General features: G+C 36.5%; 1 long non-coding RNA gene across 1 annotated transcript; it reads left to right on the forward strand.

The window, feature by feature from the left end:
* Positions 1-2,547: 2,547 nt before the first annotated feature.
* Positions 2,548-13,644, forward strand: LOC125317317. The gene is made up of 3 exons (XR_007200014.1): positions 2,548-2,623; positions 8,689-8,742; positions 12,475-13,644. It is a non-coding gene; the product is annotated as an uncharacterized LOC125317317 (long non-coding RNA).
* The last annotated feature ends 11,541 nt before the right edge of the window (positions 13,645-25,185 follow it).

Genomic DNA, 25,185 nt, shown 5'->3' on the forward strand with positions numbered 1-25,185 from the left:
ATAGATGCTGAAAGTATTTATGGTGAGTGGAGTGCATAACTGCCTTGGTTACATGGAATTACTGTCTCAGAACGAAAACTAAGTTGATTTTTCTATTACATTTCTTTCTAAAACCTACAGTAATAGATCATTTTAGAAAAGCTAAGGTTATCATAGTTGAGAAAATTACACCTCATTTTTACTATACCTTTAATATACCTATGTTTTACTTCTCTTTACTTCTTTACTATGACTACATTTCTACATATTTAGTGTTTCACTAAATGATTGAAACCACTCAATCATCAAGTGACTGAGATCAGGGTTGATAGCTTTATACAGAGAAATTAACTTATTTCTGTTACTATCCTGAAGACTAACATTGCTAAGGAAACAAAATTGATAACAAAATTGATTGCTTAATCTCTTCCCCCACAGCCTTTCCAGTTCACAGAAATAACACGCTGATCATCTTTCTACACATGGGTCTCTTCTGACTCAGTCTCCATTGGAGACTACTGTGTTTTCTTCTGTCGAAAATTCTAGCATCTAATGAGGAAAAAAATGGCCCTGGTATGTTGCTTCACACAGCTCAGAAGTACTGTAAAAGATGGGAAGGGATGGCATATCTGAGGAATGAAATAGCAGCCAGCAACCTGTGGATTCCTCTTGGCTCTGGTCTGCATGCAGGCATCTTGGCAGAGGCTCTTGAAATACAAAGAGTGAATTTTTAACTTAACAAGAGTTGCAGTGTGATCAGCAGGGTTATCTTAAACTGCATCAGACCAAGGCAGTAAAACAGATTAGGGCTTCTGTACCTCATGCTGAAGCTGTCAGTAGAAGGCTTTGTGAAGACAAATAAATCATGATTGCTTTAGGTGGGCCACAATTTCTGGAAAGGGAGGCTGAACAAGTTTCCTTTTGATGAATGCAGCATATACTGTGCTCTAAGGTGACCAGCAGTGTTCCTGGTGAAAGGACAAAGTAAATTATGATGCAGTCCAATGAACTAACGTCATGCCACAGCAATATACTGTCACTCACCAGGACACTGGCTTTGAGCAATACTTCATTTCCCATGCTCTAGGCTGAGCTGAGATCACATGTCTTTAGTTTTTGGATTGCTTCAGCACTGATTTTCATTCTGTTGTTATTCTGCCAGCAGGAGTAAATAATGAGACAAAAAGATGCCAAGTAGCTGAAAGACAACTTCTGCTGCAGTATGAGAAGTCAGGGAGCAGAGAAGATAATGTGTAATTAATTTTGTTAATACACAGACTCATTCAACTTGCCCCTGAGTACTCTTTCATTATAATGAATCAAAATCCAGCACATTTGGTCAGGAGAAACCTATTTTTGTGGCAGTGTTGCTAAATAAACTAAAGAACTCAGTCTGCTTACTGATAAGTGCTTTTTTTTATGAGCACAACTTCTATGATCCTTTGGGCAAAGGGTGCTGTTATGGTGACACTGTATTCTCACTGCTAGTGCTGGACATCATACCTCTTCTTCATGTCTACATATCTGTCATGTAATACAGAAACTTGTTCCTATAGTGAGTGAGATATAAAAAATTAATCACTAATCCTGGAAGATAGAACAAGCAATCACAGAATCATTTGGATGGGAAAACCCCTTAAGATCCCCAAGTCCAGCCATTAACCTAACACTGCCAAGTCCACCACTAAATACCACCCTTAAGTGCCCCATCCACTATGTCTGTTAAATACCTCCAGGGATGGTGACTGAACCACTTCCCTGAGCAGCGTGTTCCAAAGCAATGATGATGTGGAATTCAGGATGGAAAGAAAGAACAGTCTTTGATATTTCTTTTCAAAGCAGATGATATTCTTACGCTGACTGATAGAAGATGTTGGCTTGACTGTTAGATTGCATCCTTTTGTGGTATCTTCTTTAATATTCTGGGTGAAATTAATTGCAAGGTCAGACATTCTAATGAATTACATATCTATAAACTCTGTTAAAATTAATTTAAACATCATTTACCCAATAAATGAATGTTTTCCATAAGTTCCTCTTATCAGGTGGTCTGTGGTCTAAGGGAGGGGATCTAGGTGGAGGAAAGGCACATCTGGGAAAGAGCAAAGGGCATCTCCTGTGGGATCAGCTCTGACTCTGGCAGAGACCAGGAGAAGATAAAAAGGATGGGGAAAGCTAAGCAGACCCAAATCACAGGCTTGGGACTTTTGGCAGCTTCTGTCCCTCTGACTACCCCAACAATTTTCTACTAACTGTTTTTGAAGACCCCTTGCTTAAGGACCTCTTCATATCCCTTACCTCATCCTTTTGTGAACAACTCCTTGAGACACCTCAGATTCTGCACTACTCTATGCCTAACAGGAGTTGAGTGACTTATGAACCAGAAGAGACTGGTTCCTGTACCTGAATTTCAATGATAAACCAATGGAATTTGGTGTCTAGGTTCCCAAATCACTATTAAAAATTACTGTTAATTGATTCACTTCAAACCATTTGAAATATATACATTTATTTCAAGAATTATACATCAGGACATCATTATTAACACATTTATTATCTTATTTTGCAGATCCTGGCCAAAAAACAGCTTAAAGAGTCAAGAACTTGTCAAGAAGCAGCTCTATTGACCATGCCTTCAGAAATAGTGAGAGCATTAAACATAATATTTTACTGGGAAAGGCTGGAAATGCAAAGTATTTTTGGCCTGATACAGTGAATCATTTTCTTCTTTGGTATGGCAAATAAAGGCATCTCTATCAAAATAGATCATCCCTCAGGCTAGTATATTCTGCTTTTCTAAAACACATGCCCTTCTTCCTCAGGATACATTTGAGTGTATATGAAAGGCAAACACAGAAGAATCAGATTAATAGTATTGGATCATGTCAGCCTGAGATCCTGCAAGGATCAGCGCTTGCCAATAGCCGGCCACAGTCAGAGTGAGAACATAAGGCTCCCATTACCCCCCTCCTGCCCTGAGCAGATACAAATCTCAGATGTGTCAAGTGTGTGTTCAGTGCTGGTTAATCATAGGGAGAGCAGCTGCTTCGTCAGTCTTATGCCTGACATTGGTACAGCACCAGCCAGGAAAAAATATTTCTCTGCTCAGAATACCATTTCATGTACTTAATTTTAAAATAATTTCTGGGGCTATCCTCCATGTTAAATATTTCCATGGCATCCTGAAAGCCTCCTTTTTATCCATCGGCTGTGACTGATTTCAGTCAAGTTTTTCTTTCAATGTTATACCAATGTTTCTTGATTAAACAGTTGCATAGGAACACCTGTTTTCATATCTCTCACCTATTTGTCTGTAACTGTTTTTCTGATATTTGATATATTTGAACAACAAAACAAGCATCATCAATTCAGGTAATACCATATGGGAATATCTTCTTTAACCATCCACATAGTGTGACACACATGCTCAAGTATATTGATATATATACAGATAGCTGGGAGAAGAAAATTCGGGATAACTTGGATAAACCACCAGTTAAATTTTTGGTGTTCTTGCTGATACATTTTAACTACTAGCAGGCAAGGAGACAGGCTCTTGAATATGCAGTTATTTGTAGAGCTATGAAAATATGTCAATCACACATTCAACAGATTTAGATTTTTTTGACTTTTAAAAAAAATTTGCCATTTATAATTAAAACCAAAGATGTGTTATTTGACGAATATTTTGTAAATATAAAAAATGTCAATAATAGAAACATAGAACGGTTTGAGTTGGAAGGGACCTTAAAGATCACCTAGTTACAACTGCACTGGGGGCAGGGACAATTTCCACTAGACTGAGTTGCTCACAGCCACATCTAGCCTGGCCTTGAACACTTTCAGGAATGGGGAGCCCACAGCCTCTCTGGGCAATCTGTTCCAGTGCCTCACCATCCTTGCAGTAAAGAATTTCTTCCTAATATCTAAACCTGTCCTCTGACAGCTTAAAGCCATTCCCCCTTGTCCTACCAATATATGCCCTTGTCAAAAGTCACTCCCCAGCCTTCTTTTAGGCCCCACTTTAGGTAATATAAGTTGCTAGAAGGTCTCCCTGGCATTTTAGTCTTTGTGTACTAAAATATATTTTAAAACCCTCACAAATAAGGTTTTCATGGTATTTCAGTAATCATTGTAACATTCACAGCTACGTTCCAAGACATACAAAACACAAGCATTATATGAAAACATTTCACTTAAGCTTAAAAAGCCACCTCTTATCATTAAAAAAGCTAAACTAGAAAAGAAAACAAGTTAAAGATTTAATATTCTGCAACTATTTTGGGTTTGTAACGTGTGAAACAGACTTTGTATATACAGGACACAAACTAAAGCTATGGAAAAATAATAGTTGCTAATCTCAATTGTAAGTGAAATGAAAATGCAAGTATATTTTATTGTTTTCCATGGAAACAATAATTGCTTATTTATATCTTTCTATTCCAAATGACTCCTTTGAATACTAACCAGTGATATTGATCTCTCCTAGTAGTTCAGAAAGCAAAGGATTTCTTTATGTAATATCTGTTTTCAAAGCTTACCAAAACCTAGAAGTAAAACTGATGTTAGAGAGCTGGCTTTTGTAGCTAGATTTTCTGTCTAGCTAACGAAACTGTTGACATAGTGTCAGTCATAAGACAAAATTGCCAGCTTTTCTGTCCTTGAGGGGGAGTGTTTAATGAAGGAAATATGCACTCTGAATATAAATCCCTCATACTTTATAATGCAGCTCTGTAACCAAACTTATTGGGTATGCCCCAGTATGACACGGAAGAACTATGGACACCAATGCCCCAATTGCCCAATTTTTCTGTAAGTCCTCCAGAACAAGTTCCCATGCTTATTGGTATCCAGAGACATCAGAGGAACTAGTATTTGCTGTTGGGTCTTGATTTCTCTGCTCCCTCTCTGCTGGGTTTCCAGCTGTATGGAAGGACATTTCACTTCTTTCACCTTGTGGGATGTACTTGAGTGATCTTGTGGGAAGGATTCAAGACATGCCTCCAGAAGCTCTGAAGAAACTCAGTCATGTGATTCCACGGGGCTAACACCAGGGAAGCAGAGCAGGGCAATACTTCAGTTTTCACGAAGCAATGTCATTTTCATCAGCACAGAAAGCTTCACTGCTCCTGTACAGAGACTAACACGCTGACCATCATGAGTAGGAGTCCAGTGGAGAAATAGTTTGATGACAGCTTCAAAGTCCCAACTTGTCAGCTTTTAAATTTAAAAAATTGCAGTCTGGTGATTTATAGTAAGCATAAGGAGAACATAAAAATGTTTTCAAAAACATTCTTCTTTTGAAGAAAACAAATCTGAGACCTTCGATCAGCAAAGCTCTTCCCTTGCTGACCCAAGTTCAACATTACAGTCTTTACAGAACAAGAATACATGTTCAGTAGCAAAACAGTCCTCGGTATGATCTGTCATTACAGATGAAAGACCAGAATCTCAGATTATTCTGTTTGTAGACTTTAAGCCTAAAACAACAAACTATTAAAAAGTCATTTTAAATGCAAATAACTCTGCAAAAAAAAAAAAAAAGCTAAAAAGCTATCATTACTTTCTAGATGTACTTGGCAAAAGCCATTTAATGCAAGATGAGATGTTATTAAATATTTATAGAGAAGAAACACCCATATTCTCATGAAAAGGACAGTATTTCTGTAATAATTGCTAGAATGAAATATAATTTCTGGTTGCTAAAAAATCCCTACTAGTTCTATACGTTAATATTAAGATGAACTACATATTCAATTACAGTGCAAATGACAATCCAAAAGTGGCATGCAAAATCTTTCCCCCAGGAGTATCAGTTTACTTTTTGGATCATATCCAAAACTCTCAAAATTCTTTGAAATTCTTCCTATTGATTTCAATAGGGTCAGGCCCCTATAACATTATATCACTCTACATGTTGTTGAACCTAGTATTGCTCAATTGTTGAACCTGAGGGTCAACAGTCTGATAGTTTAGTATTTGCCTTGAAGAGATGTTTCCATAATATTTTCGTCTTTTTCTACCACCAGTTTTATTTAAAAGTGCCACTTTTTGTCGCTCACTTTCATTCTTTTGCCACAGTTGCACAAAACTGATGTAGGCAATTTTTAATTATGAAAGGCTCTGCTTGGCAGAGTACCATCCCTTCATTCCTTCATAATGCATCACAGGTTCAACCTCTGACCAAATTAGTAGCAGTAATATAACTAAGAAAAACAAAACCATGTTCAGATAACTTAAAACATAATCAAACCTATGCATTAATTAAAACGCATCAATTGCAAAACCAAGATTTGATATTCAACTTTCAGAATCTCCTGACATATACTCATTTAATTTTTCAAACTTAACATAGTATTAAGTTTCATTTAGCTTCTTCCTCTTCTTGAAAGCTCATTACAAGCTTCATTGTCATTCTTGGGTTCTGTTTTTCAAGTATACTCATCTGGATATGAGTGCAAAGAAATCCATTGCATAAAAAAAATTTAACCATTTTTCTTGAGGAGAGATATACTTGGGAGAACAATGAACAGTTATTTTTCCACATAGGCAGCAATGTTCTATTTATGTTAGTAAATTCATGTGCATGTGTAAATGTAAATATGATCAATTAAATTCTGCCAAGACCCAGATTATATTTCAGGGTGGAGCTGGGGCTGACAGTGGGAAGATACATCAAAGTTCTGTCAGCAGCTGCTTGTGGTATCCTGATCTTCTGGAGGAAAACCAGGGAGATTTTATCTCCCTGCCAAAATCTTTCATCATATAAATCCAGATTGGTGCATACATTGCAAACAAGGGGAAAGGTTGGTCTGCACAGATCTATGATTGTTAATTCGCCCTTGAGGTAGTGTGTCTAACAGAGGAATAAAGTGTAGCTGGTTCAATCATTTACAAATTTTCAGAACTATAATCATATTATAACTAGCATAAAAGGGATTTTTCTTTCTCCTTAGGGTTAAAAATTAATCTTCTATTAAATCATAAATGCACATACTCATGAAGAGAAATTTGCTTGACTATGTTTAACATAGAGAACACTTCAATGACATTTTAAGACTTGCCACTATATTTTTCTTTTAAGATATCCATGCAAAGAACACCCTTGTGATCTATGAGTATAAAACTGCATTAATTTATTCAGATTAGAAAAAATAAAGCAGACAAATCTCAGACTTGATCACTAGGCAGTCATTCAATAGCTAACAAGATTGAAGCCTTTTGTATGTAGCATCTCAAAATACCAGCCAGATCTCCATTTAGGACGTCTTTCTAAGAATTAGGTTCATCTTATAAAAAAGATAAGAAGTGTAAAATTTCAGAAACATTTTTGACATACGACTGGAGGCAGCATTATGTTCCTCATGCAACAAACCTTTCAGAATCCTGTGCAATTGTAAATACATAGAAAAGCTGTCTTTGTTGCCTCTTGTGTGAATTCTGGCCACACACCCAAAAATGTTGTGTAGGTTTCATGCCTGAAAACAAAGGTTATCTGTCTGAATCTCCAAGTACGTATAGCAGTGATTCAGGAACAGCAACACACACCCAAACCAAAAACAATATAACAGAATGTTTCTGCTGCTTCTAGTAAAAACCCTAAGAGTCCAAACTTAATTATATGTCTAATTATCTGCTTATCAAACTAATAAAAATCTTCATCCAAGAACATGGAAATAAGTAAAACAAAAAAACAATACAACAATAAGAATGAATGTTTAATAATACACCTGAGTTTCCGAAATTCATTTTGAAGGGAAAGAGCTGGGAAAGGGTTTATTTCTACAGCCTTGCAGTAGTATATGACAATAGCTTGAAAACCTAAGGAATGTGATAATAATGCTTAATTTTATAAGTAGTGCAATTGGAGGTAAATATTTAAAGTCATAGCTGTCAGTAGAACACTGGATAAATGTTTTAACCCTTCTGGTTTTAATATTTTTACTTTTCCATTCTACCCTCTAAGAATACAGTTCTACCACTAAGCACTACAAAGAAAACCCACAAATTATATGAATAAGGGGTGGGTTTGGATTTATAATACAAATAAAAAACTGCTAAAGAACAGCATTCAGACTCAAGCATTTCTTTGCAATGCAAATCCTCTGCCCCAACAGCCACACACAAGTGAGCAGCCATATCACAGGTAGAGATGCCATTATACAAACCCAGACCATGATCTTTTTAAACCATCATAAAAGATATTCACATGGTGTGTTTCAATATGAAATGCCATAAAATAACTTTTGCCTCCTAATAATATCCCCCTAGGATGCTGACAGCATTTTACCTAATTTTTCTCTTTCTCATCTAGTGATCAGTAGTCACCAAAAGAGGTGACTCTTGCAATTTTAGAAATTAAAAAAAAAATCAATAGACCACATAGGCATCTAATCAGAGATATTAGCTAGTATAATCAGAGATATTAGCTAGTATAAGTTTTTTACATATAATTCTTCCCTGCAACAGGTAATGGATTGTATTAATACTGAAAATGGCATATTAGTAAAAAAATACTAGATTTTACCAAAACTATTAAAGTGAGTGTGTGGTTGGGAAAATCAGTTTTATTAGTATCTGAATGTCATAATGCTTTATAATATGTATTTTTTTGTTGTACAGTGGTAAATGAAAGGTAAAATAGAAGTTTCTAATCTGGTCTATAATATCAATGTCCTTGCATTTAAGTCACTGTTTTTCCTTTTACAGAGACAAGAGTTCAGTCATAGTGAGCTGGCCAATCCTTTAAGCTGCAATTCCACTGTGAGTAGTAAATTCTGTACAAATGTGCAAATTTTAGGGGGCATGGGGGAAGATTTCTTCCAAGATGGAAAAATATGTAAGGCATTTTTATTTCAATTAAGCAATAAGTAACACAGTTTCAATGACAAAATTTATGTTTGAAATACCTGTAAAATAATCATAGTAATTAAAATGTAATAGCCATCGTATAGGATCCAATATATATAAAAAATTATAGTAGTGCCTTATTGCAGTCTGGTGTCCACCTGTACCGAGCAGTTATGTAGCAGGAACATTGCTGGGAGTTCCCTAAAATATAATAAAACATTTTTATTAGCACAGGGAATTCTGGACAGATGTCAAACTGGTCACAGTCTCTGCAACTGAAGTGTTTCCTGCAGTAAAGAACATGAGTAAAGTACTGGGGCTAAGGTGAGGCACTTAAACCCAAGATTTAAATAATGCAAAACTATGTGCCTCTGCTGCTGATGTATTGGGAAGCACTTGCATTTCCCATATGCCAAACTTACTTCCAACACCTGAACACCCAATTATGTACCAAGGGCCATGTTGCCCAGGAGGCCCAGTGAGCTGAGACTTTGTACAAACAAGCAGTCTACCCAATTTTAATGTGATGTCTGCTAGGTTTTTGAAACCATCTTGCAAAATGGGAGGCTACATTGTCCATCATGATTCACAATGGACATCTCAGACTCCTGCTATGTGAAATTGCTCTTTTAAGATAGTGCAATGACTTTAAGAGAATGAAAATGGGTCTATAAGTTTTTGCTTTCTCTTGGGCATAAGCCATTCTATTCCACGCAGTTTAGCTGAGTGTCTTGCTCTCTGGGGACTGATTGGTTAGTGAAATTGCTGGTAGGAGCAGTAAAGTGATTTCTCCTTCCTCTGTTTACAATGACTCATTTTGGTGAAGGTGATAGATCTGGTGTTAGAGCCACCTCACTTTTCTTCAGGACAACTGAAGGGACCAGAGAGGAGAATAATCTGAATTTAGCCTAATCATTAAATCTGAGGTGCACGAATTTTTTATAAAGATAGCTGATTTTTTCATTCCAATTGTAACATGGTAGGCTTTCACTAAAACTACTGACACAGACACTCTGCTACTTTATACAGCTTAAAATTCATGCTAAGCCAGTAGCTCATTTTTACACAAGAAGTTTGGTGGGTTTTTTTGTAGAGTTCTCTGAAAATGCCACTAAATGCAGGAAAATCTCAAGATTTTTCCTGTCTTCTGTACATCTGCCGCATATTCAGTGTGATGCTTGGAACAGCACAATCTTCTTGACAAAGGGCTGGGAATACATATTTTTACTTCAATTAGCACTTGATTGAAAACAGCCACAGTTGTTTTCCTGTTGAGATGCTGTCTCTTCCTAAAATGGTGGCCCTGGTAATTCTGCAAGCAAATATAACTTTATTATGATGAATTATCCCATGTCCAGAATTTAGCACCATGTTTATGTGTGTGTACTTTCCTGGTTCATTCTCTTACCCAGCAAAAGCCTCAGAGACTCTTCTGTTGAGTACTCTGTCCAGAAGAAGGGACTCTATTTTAACAGCTGACAGTTGGTGGGTGGATACTGGGCTCTAATAGAACAAATATATTTTGAAAATTCCCAAGAAAATACTAGTTCAGACTGACTGATATGAAAAACAATTTTTAATATTGTTGAATCCCTGGAATTTAATTTTGAGAATTCCCAGATGTTTACATATAGTACTGCAGGAATGGTGCTCGTCTTGTGTGGGGACTGGGACAGGTTTATGTGAGGTACTTCACAATCTGCTAGAATGTGACAAACCCAACATTGATGAGGGTTAAAAAAAGTTTAAAAAAAATGCAAGACAGAAAATAATTAGAAAAGGAACCAATGAAGAGATCACATAAGCTTTTCAGAGCAAGATAGAAACTCAGTGATGATGTCAGAACAAAAACCAAAATATCATTTGCTTGTCCCAACAAATCTTGTTCAGGTTATAATCCAGCTGACTTACTGCCAAGCACGCCTTATATTTAGCTTGTCCAACTGAAATGCCCACATTACAAGCCTAAATAGTCTCACTTTTCTTTAAATTCTCCAAAGAATAAAGGCCTAAAAAGAACTGGGATTTCAAAGTACCTTGTGGTAACAGAAGCAGAAATATTTTTGTTACCCTGATACCTCCCTATTGGTTCCACATGGGATTTATAGTTCACTTTTCTCAAAAATTTCAGCTCTCCCTGAGTATACTGAGATAGAGTTATTCCATGCTGATTAAAATAAGCAAATGACCCAAGACATTTATGTAAAGGGGAGACAAAAGTGTGACTGAATTGGGAAGGTCATGGAAACAAGACAAAAAAGCTATAAATCTATTTAAAATTATTATCTAATGAAATATTTATAACTAAGGCCAGAGTTGAAGAAACTTATACAAATATTATAATTTTGTGCTGCAACAGACATCCATAGGTGCTCTTCTGAGAAACCAGAAAGATTGTGTCAGTCTAAGATTTACATTGTTAAAGTCCATAAATTACATTATTGAAACAAGCTTTTTAATTTACTCTTTTCCATCCTACTTCTGTTGCTGGGTACACTGACTGTTTTTCTAGTGAAACTTAGTCACATAGTACAAATATTAGTAAGCATAATGTGAAATATAATGAAAATATGATCTAGTTATGCTTGGCTCCAGTAGACTAAAGAATATCAAACATTATCAACAGAGATTTTCCTTTTATGGGGGAATATGATACAGTGGTAAAAGAAGGCAGGCAGGACGAGTTTGAAGTTATGCTAAACTGGCTACAGCAGTTTAATTAGGGATTTGGACATAAAATGGTTTTTATTAAGTCCATTACTATTTTTAGCAAGCCCTGTAGCTGTTAAATTAATGTGATACACAGATGTTTTACAAGCATGAATTATTTACTAAAGCATGCTTACTATTGAAGCACAGCAGATTTACTGCCAAATAATGCTCCCTAGCTGTTTTAAATGTCAATAAGTAACAGCTATGCTTTTGCTGAAGTTTATCACTTCTATTTGGGCTGCCGAAAATTTCATAAGGTGACTAGAGGCCTTCAAGAACTCTCTCGTAGGAACAAGAGTCCAAATGTTCATTCTTTCATTCAGCTTAGCTTCAGTTTTATGCAGAAGCTTGCATCAAGAGTGGTTTTGAGTCCCCTACTTTGGAAGTGAGGGCTTCCTTAGATTAAGCAGCAGTGTCACCCTCAGCTCTCCTAACTGATCCTATGCTGAAGATCATCATGGAGACAGGTGTGTCTCAAAGCTCAGTTTGCCCTCCCCTCAGCCATCACAGCTCACAGTTACATCAAACCACAAAAGGCAGCTCCAGGAAAGGTGCTAACAGAGTACCAGAGTTGTGTTGAATATATTCTGTTTCGCTGCCCATGCTACAGTGTCAGTAATGTGCAGCAGAAGATGAAGGCACAAGCCATCACCTTTACAGTCATGGCTAGATTAATCTATTTAAGCCCTCATTAAACAAGTGAAATGTATACATTTCATTTTTGGTAGTGCAGTTTTATTGCAATGTTACTAGGCAAAAATTAATAATATTGAATTTTGCCTCTTCTGATGATGATCATTTTACTCAGACACAGTGCTGCAGGCTTAGGAAGTTTGTGAGTCTCAAAATACTGGAGGCTGTAAGAATACTAATGACTAAATCATTGACTGAATATATCCTATATCTTTTCTCTATTCTTAAATTTCTCACCAGACATATGGTTTTGGCCTTAGTAAAGGCAACAGAGTTTGTGGAGGTGAAGTCAATGGGCTGTCTGTTCTTGGCACATGAACCTCTCCTTTCTTTGACTGAGAAAAAACACAGTGACAGCAGAGAGATCAAGAAGTGCTTGGCAAGTAGGAATCATGAAAAATAATGAAAAAAGAAGACAAGTTCCAACAAAGGCCATAGAAAACAAACAGAACCAAAACCACAGAACCTACCACACAGCAGGAAAGTATTTCTCAGTTGCACATCATAACCACACAGAAGACAGGAGACCTATACACACAAATTTTAATACCTGAAAGAGTTAAGAACACCTAAAAGTGTCTATAATCAGTCATTCTTGGAGCCAGGATGAGGTATGATCTTGAGAGAATTTAATGGTACTATCTGCTCTGCTGCAGAAGATTGACTTTCCTTCTGATAAATAATGACGACACAGTACTGTGAGCTGGAAAAGTTGACCAGGAAAGCAAAAGACTTAACCAGCCATTTCAGGATGGGCTTTTGTGAGAAGCAGAAGATAAATAGAGATCAAGGAAATAATTATGACCCATCACAGCTATAATGATGAAAACACCATACTAAAAAACAAACCACATTTCTTGACCAGTAATGTTCCATTTCGTACTTGCTGCATGGATGAACATGTACTCCCTACTAAGTTCCTAAATGACATCCATTACCATAGTTTTAATTTCACCTCAGAGATTATATCCTACTTTACTGGTATTAAAGATCATTACTGAGGATCCAGCCTGTGAGCTGTGGAACACGGATGAACTGCTGGATAGTGTGATCTTTCCATGGCAACCACCCATCAATCACAACACAGCTGTGCAGAATCAGGAAGCACACCATGACTACACCCGTCTTGAGTGTGACTCGCAAAATGTGGAGGGATGGAGGGTATATTCCCTGCCTTCAAGAGAGCCCTAGGTAATTACCTACCAACTGAGTTACTTCAGTCAAATTTCAGCAATTACAAAGCAAGAACCCATATCAAATTGCCTTAGAAAAGCGTGTGAAATCTCATGAAAATTATGTCATCACTGATGGAAAATAAGATTCAATATGATAACGAGTGAAATACAACAAGCTAATAACTCTGCAGTTTAATAGCTCATACTCTGATCTTATATAAATGCTGTCCTAGAATTTAACATACAATTTATTTTTCCATATTAAAATGTGATTAACAAAGTTCTTTTAACAATTTGTTCTTTCAAATGGAATCAGAATTCATATTTGCCAGTTGCAGTGTCTTTTAGAAAGTACTATAACAAAAAAATGCAAGTATTTGTAACCTTAGATGTTTTATACTTATCTCTTTGCTCTAGGTTGAAGGCATAATAACACTGTCAGTTTTCACAAGCAGTAGCTGCTCTTTTCACAGCAACCAGGCAATGGCAACTGCAACTGTATTTCCAAATTAAGGAATAAATCTTTCTCCAACCCTCCATACCTGACACCTGCTTAGGACAACCATTTCCCAGTTATCTTTACCAATTTGAGGTGCTGCAAAGGCATAAGGTAGTTTCTTTTTTCAACCCCATCTTCCTTCACCCTTTTTTTGAGTGAAGCTATACTTCAAGCAGAAAGCTAAAGGCTGCACATTCTTTCCACATATATGTACCATTAACTGCAGCTTGTTCACAGAACAAATCAACAATTTCTTCATCATCTTTTCTCTCCTGATGGGCACTTCCAAAGGCTTTTCTTTCAACAGCACTATCTTCTGCATCAGGAAGTCCAGGCATTCACCTTCATTCCCCACTTTTTCAGCATCATGACACTTAATCATCATAACATGGCTGACATCATCTGGATCTCGCCATCATGCAACTTGAAAATGCCCAGCCCTGGGAGCAGGAGCAGAACATTCTGACTTACTTTACAGAAATTGCAGGGTTGTAAAAGGCATTTTAAAATAATGTAGCAAACACTGAGGGAGAGTTTTAAAGATTTAGGAGGACCACAGACAAATTTGATGTTTTGTCTCTCTGTTTATAGTGAAGGTATAAAAAGATCTGAAAATAGATTACAGTGTAACTGTGTTTAAGTATTTTTATACATTTTATCTGTTATTTGAAAGTATCCTATGAGACATGGAAATTAAATTAGATGCTTTCTTTCCATTTGACCTCACTTTGTTCTGACTGTAAAAATGGTCACTAATATGCTTGATTCTACTGATTCCTTTTTGTAGGAAACAAAGAGATCAAACTAAGTTACAATGCACTAAGTACAAATCTACTCTGTTGCTGAGGTTGTTCCATTGAAGAGAGAAAGCATGCAATTGAATGGATCATATTGTGTAAAGCAGTCCACTTAAATGGAACTAATTCCCAAATCTCAAACCAAAACTGAATGATTGTACTATAATGTTTATTGTATTCAATTTTATGGAAACTTTGCCAGATATACATTGTAAAAAGCTATTGTATATGATAGCATAACATAAATGAGTCAAATCTAATTTGGACAAGGAAAACCAGAAGGATGTGTGATGTCTGTACTGAGTTAGTGTATCTTATGCACAGGGAGTTTTCTGATTTTGATTTTCATGAAAATGAAATCTGATTCTAAACATATAAAAGTAGCCAAGTTAAAAATGTGTTACCTTGGCCGTACTGTACATACAGTTTTGGGATGTAAGATTTAGCCTTTAAATGCTCAATTGGGATCAGGAGATCTTGCTTCATGAAGAAAATCATGGCATTTCTTCCCCCTCACTTTTAGTCACCCCATTTCACTACAGTTCAAAAATATTGTCAGCTGAGAAAATCAGAAAATTTTATTTGTGTCTATTGTTCCTTTTTAAAAAAATGAATTCTTCAGAAATGCTATTCTGGTACATTATTTGTAAAACAAGTTTTCTTTAGTACATACAGAATTAGTAAATCTAACAAAGATAGATTCAGTGGTCACACTTAAATTTATGAATTAAGATAAATCAATTCACCAGATTAGTTTGTAATATTTAGCATTTTTACAGTCCCTTCTATGCTCCTACACTCACACTTCAAATTCCCAAGAATACATGATATTCTACAAACACAGGCAAAACTACCTTAATGTACCCAATCCCACAGGATTGGAGAAGAAGTCTTAAATCATGAAGTCCAGGAACAGCATTGTAAAACTCTTCTCTATTTTCTCAGCTTTATCAAGTAGAATTGGCTTATTGGACCAGAGCTGTCAGCCACCAGAGCAAACTGATTTACCAGATCCCCTGCAAAGCATTTGTACCCCACATAGCAGTAATATCCTGTGGCAGAGCCACGCAATTGGCTGGCTGGAGCTCCATTGTATTAGAGACATGGACAGCATTGTGACAGGGCTTTGGCAAGCATGAGATAAACATAACCTTACGATAGCAAAGACAGAGCTGAATGAATGAGAACAGAACAGAAGAATTTGGCAGTGACTCAGGTGAAGCTGAACCTTAGAAATAATGTAGGTTACCCCTTTCCTTCTCTCTCCATGCAGGAGAATTGTCACAGAAGTGTCATACCAGTGGGTTTGGCCTAGTTGCTTCTCTAGTGCACACGGTGCACCTAGGGGAATACATTCAAATTTCCCAAAGGCAGGAGTTACATGAAGAAAATAGAAAAAGAGTAAGTAAGACGAAGTAACACTTTACATGTGCTTCTTAAATCCTTTCTGAGTTAGGCCCATGAGCTTTATAAAGGTGAGCAATAAAAGCTGGTGTTGTTGAGTATCCATATCCTGTACAGCATTCTTTGACGGGAGATAAAATGTTCTAGCAATAGAAAATCAAAACAAAACAATCTTGACTCAGAGGATTTTTAAAATTATTTTACTGGGTCATTTGCAACATTTCATTGTGTTAATAGCAGAAAGAAAAACATAATTTTCACATTACTTCCTATTGGTTTTCATGATTTTGTCACCAAAACCATGCTGATGCCACCAGCATTTCTATTGCACTCCACTATCATCCAGCTTGTGGCACTTTCTGGGGGGCCAGGTGTCTCCAATTTGGAAGAAATTATTAAAATCTGTTCAGCTGGTTCTGCATCAAAGAACTCTGTAATTGCTTGGTTCTAGGGCTTTCTGCCATCTGAGGCTGAAATGGCAACCATCTGTTAAGAATTCCTCCACTGAATAATTTTATTAATATTCTGAAGAACATCAGGAAAAAAAGCTAAAAAAACCTCCAAATCTTTCTTAGTTATAGCATGGTTTTGAATGGAGCTCTGAAACATGCATCTCCCAGTATTCTTGTTGACAAGTTTCTGCACTGGTTGACTGTGCAGCAGAAAGAATGGTTTGCTTACCATGAAACATTACTACTTCATGCTAATGATCATTCAAAGGAAAAACAACCATTTTTTTGTTATTATTCATTCATCAATATAATGCCTACAAGGTGCTGAGAGATCCACAGTTTAAATGAAAATAGAATTCCTGGTCTAGAAAGCATAGGACTGGAAAAATAGTCTTTTCTATAAAAGTTTTTGGAAAATAAATGTTCACATTCTGCTACCTAAATGTTCATGGCCTTTGGACCCTTTCTTTGTTCTTCTGTGTGCTCTTTTCATGAAATGGAGTGCTTAGTTTCTCCAACCCTCTGTGTGTTTTCCCACTTTTATAACTGCTGAGATCCCATATATATTCTTACTAAAACGTCATTTTCAGACACTAACTTCCATTGTATTTAGCCACAGTGATGATCATATGAATAAATCTAGTATCATAACGTATATATGTACAGGAATTCTGATTTCTAGTATGTGTAAAATGTACACTTTGGGTTTTGATTTTGCTGGTGGTTTGGTTTTGGTTTTGGGTTTTTTTATTTGTGCTTGGGGAATGGAAGGGAGGAGATAGTATCACTCTGACAGCCATACAATATAACTTTTCTTCTTGAAGACCCTAAAGACTAAAAGAACTATGTGTGAGTGGATGACTTTCCAGGTCCTGAGGAACAGAGGGACTGAGTTAACCAGAACTTCAAAGGATGTCCAGAGCAAGGGTTGGAGTGGACTCTCAATCTGGAAATTCAGATTTTTGTGTTCATCACTGCAGCCTCTTCAGCTTTTTTGTAGGGCTTCTCTTTGTCATCTCAATAGATAATTGTCAACTCTATCTCCTCACATCTGGAGAAACCAGCACTCTGCCACCACATTCCAGATGTCAGGCTCTTAATATGTGCTTTTATTCCCAGTTCTCCTTGTCCCAAAACTATGAAGGAGGCTAGAATGTTAGAGAAAGTGACTGCTTTATTTGTCATGTTTCTATTTTAAAAGGTAGGACAAAATGTTGGAATAAAAGCCAGAAGATTGTGTTAGAGTGAAATAGAAGACTTCTAACTTTTTTTGCTTACCCTTATAAAGCTCATGGGCCTAACACAAAAAATGCCAGGAAGAACATGTAAAACATTACTTTTAACTTACTGGACAAATCAAGTATTTTCACCCCTTCTACCACAATTTTGTCTTATAGAGGCCTTAAGATAAAGTAGGTTGGAGGTGTGCTACAATGACTGCCTGCCTTGCACTTTTGAAGCAGGAATATATTTCTTGTCCTCTACTTGTACAGTGAACAGCACAATACGGGCTTGACTATGAGTTTGACTCATTTATACTTTATCCTCTAATGCATTATTTCATTATTTCAGAGTTGCTTTTAAGTTATTAGCACTTAGATATATATGAAAATAGGAAAATAGGAGCTTCAGTTTTCATTTGTCTTTAATCTGTGCCTGAGTCATTACCGACCCCACAGGAAGACCAACTGCCCATGTACTATATGTGGATCTCATTCCTAGGCCCAGCAATATGGTAACAATTCCTAGAAATAATTCATTATCTGATGCTTTTACAATGCCTTCCTTTCATATCTTTGTACCATCATTAAGCCATCATTAATTTCAGGCAGAGCCTTGGTCAAATGCAGAGCCGTTCTCACTCTTCCCTTTCTGGTGCAAGCAACAGGGGATTCAAAGTGGCAGAGCACCCAAGAGCTGTGAGACACCCACAGACAACAAAGTGGATGGGATGAATACCCCTTGGCTGCCAGTAAGATGATAATCTTCTCATAGAGGTAGAACAAAATGCTGGACTCTCATGTAGAACACTGGTAATCTCTCACTACAGACAAACAGATGGCCATGAGCATGTGTTTTCAATCCATGAGTTTTATGACATTTGGAAAGTGTATTTTATTGGGGATTGGGGAACTGCTTTATTCTAAAGCTCCTTTTCTTGACAGAGGTCTCCTTACCAGGAGAGTCCTGTCTGCAATTTCTTCCCAGAGCCCTCTGAACAAACAGCCTTTTCTGTCCTGCCTTCACTTCAGAACTCCCAGCCCCTGAGAATCTGTCTGTGAGTTGATGCCCAACAACAGCAGACCACTCTCAGACAGCCCCCTGAGTTGTGGTCATCCCCAGGGATGGACACTTAGTGATACAGCCTTCAGCCCTCCCACCTCTGTGAAGCATTGCCTGGGGACTGTGCACTAAGCCATGTACTTTGTTAATTCATTAATGTCCTTTAGTGGCTCTTAGATCATTGTGGTAACAGAATTACTGTGACCAAGAATGCCGTTTTACAGCAAAAAATAAAACTGGAGCTAAATTGAGTGTGACAGTGACCATAGAGAAGAATAACATTGCTAATGGAGCTCTTGCACTGCTCAGATTCCACAGGCAACACTGGGATTGTAAAACAAGACTTAGTTTGATTTTATACATAGCAACAACATCAAAACTGACAGAAACAAGGGCCGTGAGATAGAAACATACCAAAACCATGCTTGTGTCCGAAGAGTTTTGACTAATGAACAGAAGACAGGAGGTCTGAAGCGATATATTCAGTGCTAAGGTTAGTAGCAACACTGTAACTTAGCCAAATATGATTTTCTCAGCTCCATTTTGGTTCTAGTGAGGAAATGCCTTGATGCCTTGAGAGGCCACCTAAAAACAGAGACTAGACAGGAGCAAGGGAATAAAGGTAAGCATTTATTTGAAAGGCCTTCAAAGGTACCCCCTGGGGAGCCAGAGGCTACTGCCAAGATGGACCCCAAGGTGGACGACAGGTCACGAGTTTTTCACACTTTTATAGGTTTGGTTCATTTGCATATCAGGGTTAATTCTCCCATTAAAGCTCCAGTTTAATGATGTAACTTCCCCTCAGCTTGCCCCCCTCTCAAAGGCTTTTGGTTTATACTTTTTGGGCCTAGGATGGTCTGAGTGTCCTTGGAGAGCAAGCCTGGAGAGGCTTTTTTATGTCTACGTAGCATGAGAGAGCAGAAGTAAACAGGCTACAAGAAACTTCAGAGTTACACACTAGGCAGTACAGGATTTGAAAAATATAAAAGTTAAAACCTAAGGCATCAGAAGCCTTTTTTCTTTGCTGTTGTTAAATTTAGGAGACAGTACCAAAAGAAACTTCTTTATGGAACAGTGTTGTCACAGCAAGGAAAACTGTATGGTGGGCACTACACCAGCATGCTCAGCCCTTACTTAACCTTGCCACCTTCAGAGCATGCCATCAGGGACAATGGACACAGGAGTGCTGGAAGCTGGCACCAGCAGGTGTTAGAGTGCAGAACACGGGCATGACTTTTTAAGAAGGAATCTCCCACAGCAATACGGCTGGGAATGAACCCAAAAGCTGCCAGGGCTGTTTGCAGTGAATTAACAGAAGTCACATTAGTATCCTCGTTTGAATGAAGCTTTTTGCAATACATAGATCTTCATTATGGATATTTAAACCAACAATTATAACACTCAGGTTCAAATCAAAGACCCAACATACTGGAAGATGGAAATGAGGGAAGCAAAAACTGAGATGTTCATTACTCTAGTGCATAATGTGGCATGTAAATACTTTCTCCATGTAATCCCTTTTCATAATTCAGAGAATACTTTAAGCTTGCAATAACAATTGCCAGGATAATAACCAGGCAGCACATAGAACATAGAATAAATACTCCTTTCTTTTCAGCAAAGATTTAGGTAGAAAAAGATATATCCAGTAGCAATCAAACCAATTGAACTTGTCAGACAGGTAAATAAAAACAGTGAAATTAAAAGACCATTTTTCTATTCTTAATATTGAGCTGTCAGTATCATCAGAAAAAAAAAAATTATAAATTCCAACTTTAATAACATCCAGTCATCCATGAACTGTGTTGGCACTGGTAGTATCTCTTTTGGGAAGAACAATAATCTCAAAGATTCAAACTTGGAAGTATTCACAAAATTCTGCTAAGAAAAATATATTTGAGATTTAAATCCAAAGGAAAAAGAACACGTGAGAGAAGTAAATGTAGTACTCATAGTTATGCATGCATAATCCTATGTAGAAACTCTAATACAGAACACTTGCACACTTCTACAGATCGTTTAGATGAAAACTTCCCCAAGGGAGATTTCCAACTCTAAAAAAGCATCCACACCCCTCAGAAAAATCTGCCTCAGAATATACTCAAATTCAAGGAGAAATCCTGTAAAAATAGCGTGCCATAGACTGATGTAACTCATCATGTGTAATACACTCAATGGGAGCAAGAGGAGGCATAAGTGAAACTGTCTGTAAAATTGAGTTTTTCCAGGGTTATTTTATTGCTTGCACGCTTGCTTTTATTCAAACAAAGAAAAGAGTAAACTGGAAGGAAGAGAGTATTCTGATAAACTCCCTCTGAGAGACCTAAAGTTACTTTTTCTTTACCTTTACTTTCTAGGTGTCTAAGCTTTTTTTTCCTTCTTATGACTGAACAGGCTGCCACTCTCAGGAGCTGTAGCTCTTCAGTGTCACGATACCTCCAATCCTTGGCTGCCTGCCTTCCTGGAAATATGACATAGACAAGTAGCCCGAGAAGCTACTTCCTTGGGAGAATCCTGGCTTCAATGTCATGGCTGACACATTTCAGCAGAATCAGCAGTATCCAGTAACCCTCCACATCAAGTTAGAGCCAGATGTGACACTGACACAGTAGAAAGCCATCTATCTTACTTAGAAATCTTTCCACCAATGTCTTTCCAATAAATACTTCATGAACCTGTACTAGATGTGAAAAAAGGTGAACGGGTTTTTTCTGGGCATGGTTCCTCAAAAACTTGTACATGTTCATTTTCTTTAGTGTACTTGCTGATGCTGCCTGCTAGTGCACCAGACCATAAATAAAAGGGCACAGTTTCATCAGTGCCATCACCTCCCTTGACTTGGTATTCCTAGTCTATATGACTGTGACTCAAATGTGAATAGGAATTAAAATCAACTATGCCATTCTTCACAAGGTCACAAATTCTTCCAAACCTTGTGGTTTTATTTCTTCATTTTGTAAACAAATTCAATATATCATTATGCTTAGAGTGAGTCCTTAAAATCACATAGGGTTTGCAATAAAAAATATGTGCAAAAGAGTATTGTAAGGAAAGTTGGTCTGTTACTACTAGATCCTGTCAAAATAAAGCCAAACCACTAGAAAGCACGGTACACTAATGAGATTAGTCCAGTGTCAAGATTTCTGCACAAAACTACACAAAATACCAGAACAATGTGGTGCTAATGTGATAGTATTGCTATTACTGTCAGTGCCGTATGGTTGCCTCATAGTCCCAATACTGTCATGGCCTTAAAATATGAAGGTTTCATTAATGTGTTCCTTGAATCTGTAACTTTACCCCTTAGGGATTATCTTTCACTCACTGGAAGACCTTTTATTCTATACATATCTGAATTCCCTCAATATTTATTTTAATTAAGCTTGTCTTGAAAATGAAAATGAGAAAGTATTTCTGTCTTTAATTATAAGTATTTACTTGACACTATGTCAGCAGAGAAATATTTTATGGTAACATAGATTTTGTCACTTTTGCTAAAAATTTAATTTTACACTGGCCATGTATGGTTACACCTTCCATCTCTAAGTGGTAATACTCTGGGTAATACTCCTATTTCTTATAAGCTGGTCAAGGAAATTATGAACAGATGGAGAAGTTGCTGAGACTTTCCATATTTCCAGATTAACCAGTATAAAAATTAAATCACACAGAACTATGGGAAGAGTTTTGAACTTGCATTACTTGTACTTTAGCAATATTGACACTGAGAAGATTTCACTTGCAAATTACATTAAGGATAGAATTTATATTTGCTTTGTAATCTGCTGGAGATACACGTCACGTTGCACACTCTATAACATGCAGCATAATGATGCTCTTGTTCTTATCAGCTCCTATTTCATAAAACAAACAATCTATTATATCAACTTCCTTAGGGCAACACATATTTGCACGTTAGCAAAACCTAGTGTTTTGATTGTTTCCTTCTTCACTGTCCTCCTTGATTTGTTTTCTTCTTTTCTTACTACAGAAACCCCACAACCAGCCTAAATCTCCAAACAGAGAGTTAAATATTTATTGTTCTTGGTCAGTTTACTTTTCTATGTTTTGTGATTTGATTGCATAATATTTAAAGAACAAGATTGAAGACTTCTGCTAAAATAGATGCACAAAAATAAAACTTCACTGTAATGTTGTATTCTTCACATTAGCTTCTCCCAACCTGTCCCTCACAAATGAGACATACCTCTGATGTTGGAGGTGAGACCTCATTTTGCTTTCCATTATATGCTTTCTGAAGTGGAATAGGAAAACAAAAAATTTTGCTTTTTTCACTAAATTTCTCCCTGGAAATGGCAATGGTCCCTTGGTAAGTGGAAGTTTGTTAACACTTATAACAGTTGAGTGGAAAAGAGAGGAGAATATATCTGCAATCTAGAGAGGAAAGTTTATTTGGTATCTGAACTTATATTTTCATTTTTTCAGACTGATGACCTTCCTCTGCATTGCCCTTCAAATGTACTGTCATGGAACTGCTACAGGGTGGAAAACCTTTAAAGAAATAGTTCAAAGGATTATTTAGATTTACATTTAACAGTCTACTATATTAATAGCATGATTCACTTTGACTCTAGTGGGCTAAATGACATCATTATTAGACTGTGGGAGAAAGACGTTAAGTTTAAGTTGGAAATAATGTTGTTCAGAATCTTATCAGCAATATTTATGAAAGTATTAATATTACATCAGGGAAAAAATTGAGCTGAAATCCTGAAGAATGTGTTTTATATTATAAACTTCCATAAACCATTGACACAGAGCAGCTTTAGCATTTGGCACAACTGTTTTCTCTCTGAAATGCTATGGCAAAAGAACAAAAAAAATCATGTACTGTATTTTCTTCTTGTTCTCAGATTTCTTTAGTATTGACTGATATACTTAAGGCATATGAATACATAACGTGCAGATGAATGTGTGAATAACTACAAAGAAAATTAGTTAATTCAATATTTTAAACTTCATCTAGATCATTGATGTTTGAGAAAAACACTCCAGATATTTTGAAGGAAAAAAGTTATTGTTGTATTATTTCGTCTTTTTGGAAACAAGAAGGATATTGAAACAAAATGGGGATATTTTTAGCAATAACTTGTCTACGGAAATATGTACACTTTTTTCTTTAAGAATGAGTAATATATTATGTCTAATTATTGACACATCAATGGCATAATTATATATATTGATAAAATATAGGAGCAAAATTACTTTATATATTCACACCAATTATTTCAATTATATCTGGCATTAGAGACAGATTTATGGTGCATACTGAGGTATTTCATTGTATTTTATTCATATCTTTAATATAAAGGTGCATTTAAACTGCTGAAGATAAGTTTTACTGTTCTCTTATGAACAGAAATCAGGATTTTATAACAAATTTGGAAAAAATAGACTTTCAGTAATGAAAAAGTAGAAGAAAATACTCTTCTCAAGACAGCCTTTGGAGAATAGATATTAAAATTTTAAATTGGTACAGTATAATGATGAGAAAAAGCAATGTAATGATATCTCTCTAGTGTTATACACTTTAAAATGTCCTAAATGATACATTTCTTCATTATATAAAACATTTTGAATGTCATGAGTGGCAGTTTAATAATATAATTTGAATAAACATAATTTTATAGTAAAATTTTGCTATTCTTTCTAGTTTAAAATCTTCCTCATTATTTTGCTAAAAATCCATTGTCCTTATTTTACGAGGTTTTCAATATCAAGCCTTAGCAAAAAAAGGCAAAACTAAGGGAAAATATGGAAAAGAAACATAATTTCTGGAATATATTCCTTTAAAAAAAAAAATAGACACCTTCAAATCAACCAGTTGAAACATTCTTATAACTGACAAAGCAGTTAGTTAGAAATGCAAAATTAGGTGATTTGGATGTAATTGACGGACCTGGAAATGATATCCCCCTCTCCATTTCAGGCACGTGTACACACTAAGAGTCTGCATGTGTTCTGTGACTTTGGATGTCTCTGTTCTTAACTGCAAATGGCTGTTGTCTTTTAGGTGAATATGCCAGCTCCTTTGAGAAGATGCTTATCAGTTCCTAAGTCAGTGCCATGAAAAGTCCATGTGCACTGATACTGGGTTTTATGCTGCTTTAGTTTTCTGCGCCTTGTTGTTCTTGCTCAGAGCTTTTTCTTTGCCTTAGCTTTTCATTTTTTTCCTGCAGTGGAAGTGCCTATTCATCTGCACTTGAAATGGTATCTGATAAAAGTAGACAATAATTCTGGAGACAGTTTCTGAATATATTTCTGTTGGAGACAGTTATTACCCTCAAATTGAGAGATGTTCTCACTGATGACAGAAGATC

The sequence above is a fragment of the Corvus hawaiiensis genome, chromosome 26, assembly GCF_020740725.1.
Source record: "Corvus hawaiiensis isolate bCorHaw1 chromosome 26, bCorHaw1.pri.cur, whole genome shotgun sequence".
Classification (NCBI taxonomy): domain Eukaryota; kingdom Metazoa; phylum Chordata; class Aves; order Passeriformes; family Corvidae; genus Corvus; species Corvus hawaiiensis.